Genomic DNA, 8,145 nt, shown 5'->3' with positions numbered 1-8,145 from the left:
GAATAAAAAGAAAATGCAATGGAAAACGTAAAAGGCAGGTTTATGGACAAAAAGTATAGAGTGAGGCCTATCAATATATCTATTAAGAGTTACATTAAACAAGAATGAAGAAGGCAATACAAGATAGGGAGAGCTGTTACCAGTTATAAATAACTTAGAATACCCAAAATAGATGAAAGATTTTTATTTTCAGATTTAAAAAACATCATAAGTACCTTTGTAGCATAACCACAAAAATCATACCTACTCATAGAGAAGATCTTAAAAGATCTAGAGAGAGAGAAAAAATAGTTTCCTTTCAAAAGAATGATAATTGGACATACTGATAGTGAAAGTAGAGGCAGGAATAGAATAAAATGATGCTGTCACCATGCAACACAGAATACTGTATCTAGCCAACATATCATGTAAGAGTGAAGCCAAAAGAAAACATTTTAAACAGGGAGAGTCGACGTTAACCATTGCACACCTGACAGAAGGAAGAAATTGGGTGCAAGAAAATTATTGTGCAAAGAAGTTGGCCAACATGATGAAACACTACTGACTCTTATTGTTGTAAATGGAAAATACTAATCACTGATATATAACAATTGTTTTAAATGTTATGTTTAAAACAAGGTGAAACTAAATACTAGACAATAATGAGACATAAAGTAAAGTATATAAGAATCAATGTAATTTAAGACTCATTCTGAAAAGGGAAAAGAGACATGTATGACTAAGATAATTCAGTTCAAGTCAAGTCAATAATGTGAGTAATCACTAAATAATAGAAACATTATGCATAGCTTTCCTAAAAGAACAGAAGTATAATGTTAAACTTAGAAACATTTCCATTATCTTCTCTGGGAATACTCTGGAAATACATCAACCCAGTTTGAATTTCTGTAAACAAGATTTATATATTTGCCTGCTTTTAAAGGTCTGTTTCTTAAAGCTCTGAACCTTACTCAACTTGATCTCAAAAGAGAGGACAATGATTTTGCAACACAGATTATAGTATAGAGTTCCATATACTTTTCCATTCACTTTCCATTGTGTTTAAAAAAGAGTAGTGACAAGAAGGAACTATCTCATAGCATCTAGCAACTCTTTTATAAATGTTCACCAATTGCAAAGCAGTGTGTATGGCTGTGTGGAACTGCTGGGTTTAATCTAATAGTTTCTTGGAAGAGATGAACATATGTATAATCATAAAAAGAAGTTAGAATGCATTTAGTTAAGCATGGGCCGAATTTTAAACTGGGGAAATTATAACTTCAAAATGGCAGAATAATTTTAATGGCACAGAAACCCCTTATAAATGCATTCTGTCTGATGAGGATGTTATAGTCTATCAGAGTTTGGGTTCTGATGAAAGAACTGAAACTACTGCTTAAGATCAGTGCTTTGAAAGTAAAAGAGGTTGAAAATTATGTTTCATTAAAGGGCAAATGAAATAAAGCAGAAATGGTTATTGAAGAACTTGATTATCTGGGACTTGATGTACCAGAAATTATAATCAACTGATTTAAAAAAAAAATAATGGGAGAAATGCAAATGCCTGCAATTCAGAAAGCAGTTTCTAAGGGGATTTTTAAGATGTCTAAAAATTTAATTGACTTTGTAATTCTCAACATTAGATACTTTTAACTGAATGTTGACATTAAGGATAGTAGACATTAGTGATGAAGGGGACAATAACAATCACCTGAAATTATATCTACTCTCGATAGATTTTTGTCCCAATCTTCCTGTGAATATAATTATATGTAAATTAGACAACAAATACTTCTTGTATGTGTTCTATGTCTGCCTCTGTGTTACAATTCTATGGAGGAAAAAAGAAAACAAAATAGGGCACACTTTTTAAAGCCTTCAGATCATACAATCCTAAGCTCAAACCTCTGGTAAAACTGCTTTTGCAGTTATATGGGAGGGAGATTTAATGAAATTTTCATTTCTTTTATATAGTTGTATCACCAATTTTCTTACTCTTCTCAGTGGTATCACAAGAAGAATGCTGCATATACGTGACACAGGAAGCATTCAGTGACTGTTGATTACACTGGATAAAACAGTTTGGGTAGCAGTAAAGTAAATGGGCTTTTTTCTGGCATGTGATTCTCAGTTTCTTTATCTATTAATTTACTCCCCTCATAAGAATGTTTTGAGATTTAAATAGGAACACAGGGTAAGTTCTTAATAAATATTATTTCTTTAAGAATAAATGAAACAACTAAGATAAATGTTTAGCAAAGAGAAAAAATACTGTAATAAAAATATACATTCTTGAAAGAAACAACCACATTTAACATGGATATAAAGTCTTCATATATAATTAAGAATAAATATTCATAAATATATAATTAAAAGTATTTTTTCTACTCATTAAATTGATATACACTATCACATTTTAAATTTTTAAATCTTTTGGAGGAAAAATAAAGAATATATGTGGGACTATATAAAAATTTAAATGTACTATATATGTTTTGAATACAGAATTAATAGTGGCTTTTCTAGATATATTAAGAACTTTAAATTTGAGTTGATCTAACATAAATGCAAGACTTTTTTCCAGTTTTTTAAAAAGATTTTAAAAAGGGAATTCATTCATCTCCTTCCCTGACTCTTGTTTCCCTATTTTTAGAACATCTGAAAGAAGAGCTATCCATTTTCTCTGAAGTACTTATTAGGATATGTGGTGAATCATCCATTTGTGGTCACCTGGGAGAGTCACAGAAATTGATATTAACATTAATATACAAAGCTAAACAGTAATTATTATATTTGGAAGTATTTTGACCTAACTCTAAAAGTGTTAGGTAGGAGAAGAAATTTTTAGACTTCTAGTTTTATTTATAAATCACTTAAAAACAACTATAACATTCATTCTTATTTTTTACTTATACTCCATTTTTTCAATTGCTATCATTTCACTGTAAAAACTTAAAGCAAAGAACCATGAAGTAACATTTGCCATTTGACAAATCTGATTAAACCAAAGGTGTTTATCATTGAAACTGACTCTACCCACCCATTCCATCTCAAGTTTACTTTCTGTTAGACAAAATATTACTGTCTTTTCCCAGAAGGAACCCAAACCATTGTCCACTGGAAACAGTTATGTTTTAGGCTGTTAAACATTACAGGGGGTTATTAAATACAAAAATAAGTATTGGTGTTGGAATGGATTTGAAGAGTTTTTGGAACATGTATTCCAAAGACATCTTAGGGTTCTTGACCAGATTAAAGAAAGATGTTGTAATAGGGAGGGTAAAAAAGTGTTTTATAACTTGTACTTACCTAGTTGCAATTACTAGATCCATTTAAAATGATAATTTAATAAAATCATAAGGTTAGCAGAGAATGAACAGTCTATTCTGAAGGTTACTCATAGCTTTATACTTAAAGAATGCCTTCAGTATGCCATCTTTGACATACCATGTTTGCTGTTTGGAGGGAGGACAGGCTTTAGAGCTAAACAGACACAGGTAAGGATTTAATCTTCTTATTGTCAATGGACAAGTAAACAGGTAGCCTTTTCCTTGCTCCATGCTCTCATCTGTAAATGGAAGTAATACTCTGTAAATGGAAGTAATACATGATGTAGAGGTCATGTGATGGATGATATAATTTTGGTACAGTGCTCAGTAGAGTAACAGGCACGTAGTAGTAGTAGTTTAGTTGCTAAGTTGGGTCCAACGCTTGTGACCCCATGGACTGTAGCCTGCCAGGCTCCTCTGTCCATCGGATTTCCCAGGCAAGAATACTGGAGTGGGTTGCCATTTCCTTCTCCAGGGGATCTTCCTGACCCAGGGATTGAACCCACGATTCCTCTATTACAGGTGGTCTCCTGTGTTGTAGGGGGATTCTTTAATGACTGAGCCATTCGGGAAGCCAGCAGGCACATTGTTGGTGCTTAATCACTGTTAGCTATCACTATTATTATTTACCCTGACCAGAAACTTACATTCAAACAGCAACTCCATTTTAATTTACTTTTTCTTTGGTGAATTCTCACATTATTATAAAGCGAATTTACTTGCAAATACCATTTTAGCTTTTTGAAAGTGGAGCAGCTATATGGCACAGTAATTTATAATTAGTAATATTTATTCAACAAATATTTGTTAAACAGCTAGTATTCAGAGTTTAATTGTAGGCACTATAGAGGTAGAAAAATAAGAACACTTTTATTTCAAATAGGTTTTATTCACTCTACAACTAGAGGAAGGTCTAGTTCAGTAGAAAACACAAGACAAAAGGAGAGCTTTCATATTCTTTGAAGGAGAATCATGACGTTAACATCATCAACAATAATCCCGAACACACCATTGGCTTTTCCATTCAGTATTTTCAAATACAAAAGAAAAGGAATCAGAATGTGAATAGTCCATGAGCATATTCAACAATGGTATTGTTATTAGGTATTAATCCTTTATTAGATAATTATTTTTCACATCTGGGAAAACATCACTGGCAGCAAAATTTTAAGAAAAGTTTGGCAACATGTATTTTTCTCAGCAGTTCTGGATGACAGATTTTAGTGAATGCTAGCCAAAAAAATTAAGGGCAAAACCACTGGTGCACAGAAGACAACAAACTGATCTTATTACAGAAACAGATAGCAGACCACAATATAAAAGACATTTTAATTTTACACCAAGCCAGAAACTCCAGATTGATTGGCATACACATCAACAAGCCTGGTCCGTGTTTAATCATGAGAGTGACAAGTTCTGACTTCCTGCCTGCTCTGCCTACCTTATTTAAAAATATCAGGATATTTGCTTTCAATGACACAAACTGCCGAAGCTATAAACTACAGAATGACCACTCACTGTTAACAGCATGTCTGTTTATGCCCAGTCGCCACTGAAAAGACAATTACATATCACCCAACTGTGGAGCTAGACATTGACACTGCTTACCCAGAAAGAGTTTAGGAATCTTACAGTTTAGGAAGAGCATATGAAGATTTTTAATCTAAAAACGGTCTTTGCATACTCAAGGAAGTGCCATTCCTCCTCAGATTTTAAGAGTTATTAATTCATATATTTAAAAAACCACACAAACAACAAAAAAAACTATTCTACTGTTTTAATAAAAGCAGTAGCCAAAAATTGTTGCAAATTCTCTAACCAAATGTCATAAAATGCCAACTCCAAAAAAGGGTACCACGTTGAAGCCTAAAGGGCATGACTACAATGTCCCACAAAACATTTGACCCTCCTCACTTGATGTTGCAACATTTGCTTCTAACATGCCTAAGGCCCAAACAGAAATAAAAGAACTCTGGATTTCTTGGAATAGTCTGTAAATATCTTACTTCCAAATTATATTGATTTAAAATTTCTCCTTTGCCATTTTTTTTCTTCAGGTTGGAGTTTATGCTTGTGGGTTTGACTCATAAAACATCTAAAAGACGAGAAAAGTCTATATACAATCTTCTCTATGTGATAACTAGCAAAACACAATTAGGTAGTACCAAGAACGGTGGAAAACTGCATTTGAGACAAAAAGAAAAATTCTGTGTTAATGAAACAAATGACAGGTCCAAAGCTGTAGATTAAAACACAGTAACTTGATTTATCTATTGAGAATAGCAATAAGTCAAGTGGTTCTTGAAAGATTAAAAAAAAGAGTGTGTACTAGAGTGTTTATATATTATAAAATGGCAATACCTAGTGATGTCATAGGAAATAAGTTGCCAAGGTTGCTTCTACTAAGGAAACAGATTTAAGAAATTATTCTGATAGTTTTGATATGGCAATTTGGTATTGGCAGTTGGACAAGGGAAGGAGGGGAGGGGTGGAAAGGAAATTATTGGTTAGAAAGATTGGCACTGTATGGTGAATTTACCACATATTTGTTAAATGTTCCAGTTTGAGAATTAAGATGGTTTGAGAAATTATTACAACCCTGTAACCCTATCATTGAGGTCAAGCAGAAGCAGCCCTAGATCAAAAGTGTAAGGTTCACTTGTCTGACCCAGCTATTTCCAGAATATCAATAACTTTGACTCAGTTGTTGCATAAACCATTACATAAAACCTGCCAGGTGTACCACAGGAAAAACAAACTACAGTTCATTTGGAGAAATCAAGTTCTGTAGGCCTTTGTGAGTATACCATGTTCATCTAAAAACTTTATACTCTGGTCACAAGACAATCATGCTGTGCTTCACAAAGCATTTGATGGAGTAAAAACAAGCTGTTAGGAGGCAAAAGGTAAGATGTTCAATGTAAATATGACCAGCAAAAGAAGCCACATGCAGGCACTTATGTATTTTAGTGAGGGTGTTGATGAAAGTGATGTAGTACTCATAATACTTCATTCAAAAGGCAATAGACAGTACAAAATAGTGCTGGAAACCAAAATATAATTGTGTCCTTTGGGAACACAGGACATATTTGATGATGATCATGACGATGCTGATGATCAATTTTGAAGACGACAAAATGCCTTCATTTCTTAGCATACACCATCTGCTTTTCATTTCTTTTGGAGATGAAAATGCCCTCCTATGGAATGGCTCAAGGTGTGTTGTTTCCTACTACTACTTTTTTTTTTTAAAATTTACTCAGTAAGTGAAGTGATTTCATTCCTGAATCAGGAAGATAGATACTGCTAGAAATGACAGTGTCAAACTCATAACAGTGATTATTTCAAGCTTGGAATGAATCACTTTTAAGACAGGAACCTTTGGCTTATTTGTTTTGTGGCTATTAGGCATTTAATACTTCCACTGAGACAGAGTAAACGTTCTAAAGATAAATAGTAAAAAAAAAAAATATTTAAATTGTCCTAAACATAAATGCTAGGATAAAAAATAAGTTTGAAAATGCTGATTGGAGAGAAATTTTCTCCCAGGAGAATTTCCACATGATCATTTTATAGCCATATGGAATCTTCAAAGAATCCTAGTAAATCCACAAAGCTTTGGGGAAATCCTTCTGAAATAAAATGGTACTGAATTGTTGGGGAAGACCAGTCTTAGTTTCTGAAATCTTTCTGTGAGGAGCTGTCCTGCTTTCAAATCTACCATGTTGCCAGTGAGAGGTGTGGGGGAATTTTGCAAAGGTTTATAGTTAAAACCGAAGGTGTGATTTCAATTTCTACAATTGATCACAGAAATATGCCTTACAGTAGTTTGTTCATAAGTATCTGTTTTCTCCAAAAGCTGACTTTTGTCTCCACTGTCGATGTCATTGTTGTTCAGTTGCTATGTCATGTCTGACTCTTTGTAATCCCATGGACTATAACACGCCAGGCTTCCCTGTCCTTCCCTGTCTCCCAGAGTTTGCTCAAACTGATATCCATTGATCCAGTGATCCCATCCACGCATCTCATGCTGTTGTCCTTTCTCCAGCTGTCAGGCTTTCTCAGCAACAGGGTCTTTTCCAATGGGTCAGTTCTTCACATCAGGTGGCCAAAGTATTGATGTTGTAAATTTGTTAAAATATTTAAAAATATTTCATCTCAAAATGTTTTCACCTACTAAGCAATGATTAAATAGCCTCTATGATCATTTGAGTTCCATTTCACTTTACTTATTATTTAATAAAACTGGATTTCAATTTAATATATAACCCCAGATTATACAATTGAGAAGATTTTCTTACATTTTCATTTTGTACCTATTATCACTCCTTGTATTGTTTACTAGTAGATTTCACAAAAACATTTATTTTTATCCCTCATATATGAGTTGTTATAAGACTGTGAGAAAGGCTATGTAATTACCCTTCGAAGCAGGGAATAGAAAGAGACATATTATTGATAATGCTTACAGAAGAGTTTTTCTAACAGCCCCTTACTGGGAATTCTTGTGAGCAATAAAAATAAAATGTGTAAGTTAAGGAAACCATACCAAGTGAAACTACCTGTTTTAAAAAATTCTGTTCTATTTCAAAAGTACTGATATTCTCCAAAAGCCTCTATTCTGTTCCTGAGGGCTACACGCCATCTTGTAACGGTACTATCAAAAAGCACTGGCATTTGGTTCTTACAACTACATTCAGCTGTGATTAATCCTCTCCATAGTTTATCTGCCTCTCTGTGTATCCTAAAGACTCTAACTGCAACCAACTGGGTCCTGTATCACGTGGAAGGATGTGTGATTAACTCATTAATGTTTGAGGTTTTAAATCTTAAAAAC

This window comes from Ovis canadensis, chromosome 4 (genome assembly GCF_042477335.2).
Source record: "Ovis canadensis isolate MfBH-ARS-UI-01 breed Bighorn chromosome 4, ARS-UI_OviCan_v2, whole genome shotgun sequence".
NCBI classification, from domain to species: domain Eukaryota; kingdom Metazoa; phylum Chordata; class Mammalia; order Artiodactyla; family Bovidae; genus Ovis; species Ovis canadensis.
The sequence above is the reverse complement of the archived record's forward strand: the minus strand, read 5'-3'. Positions refer to the sequence as shown.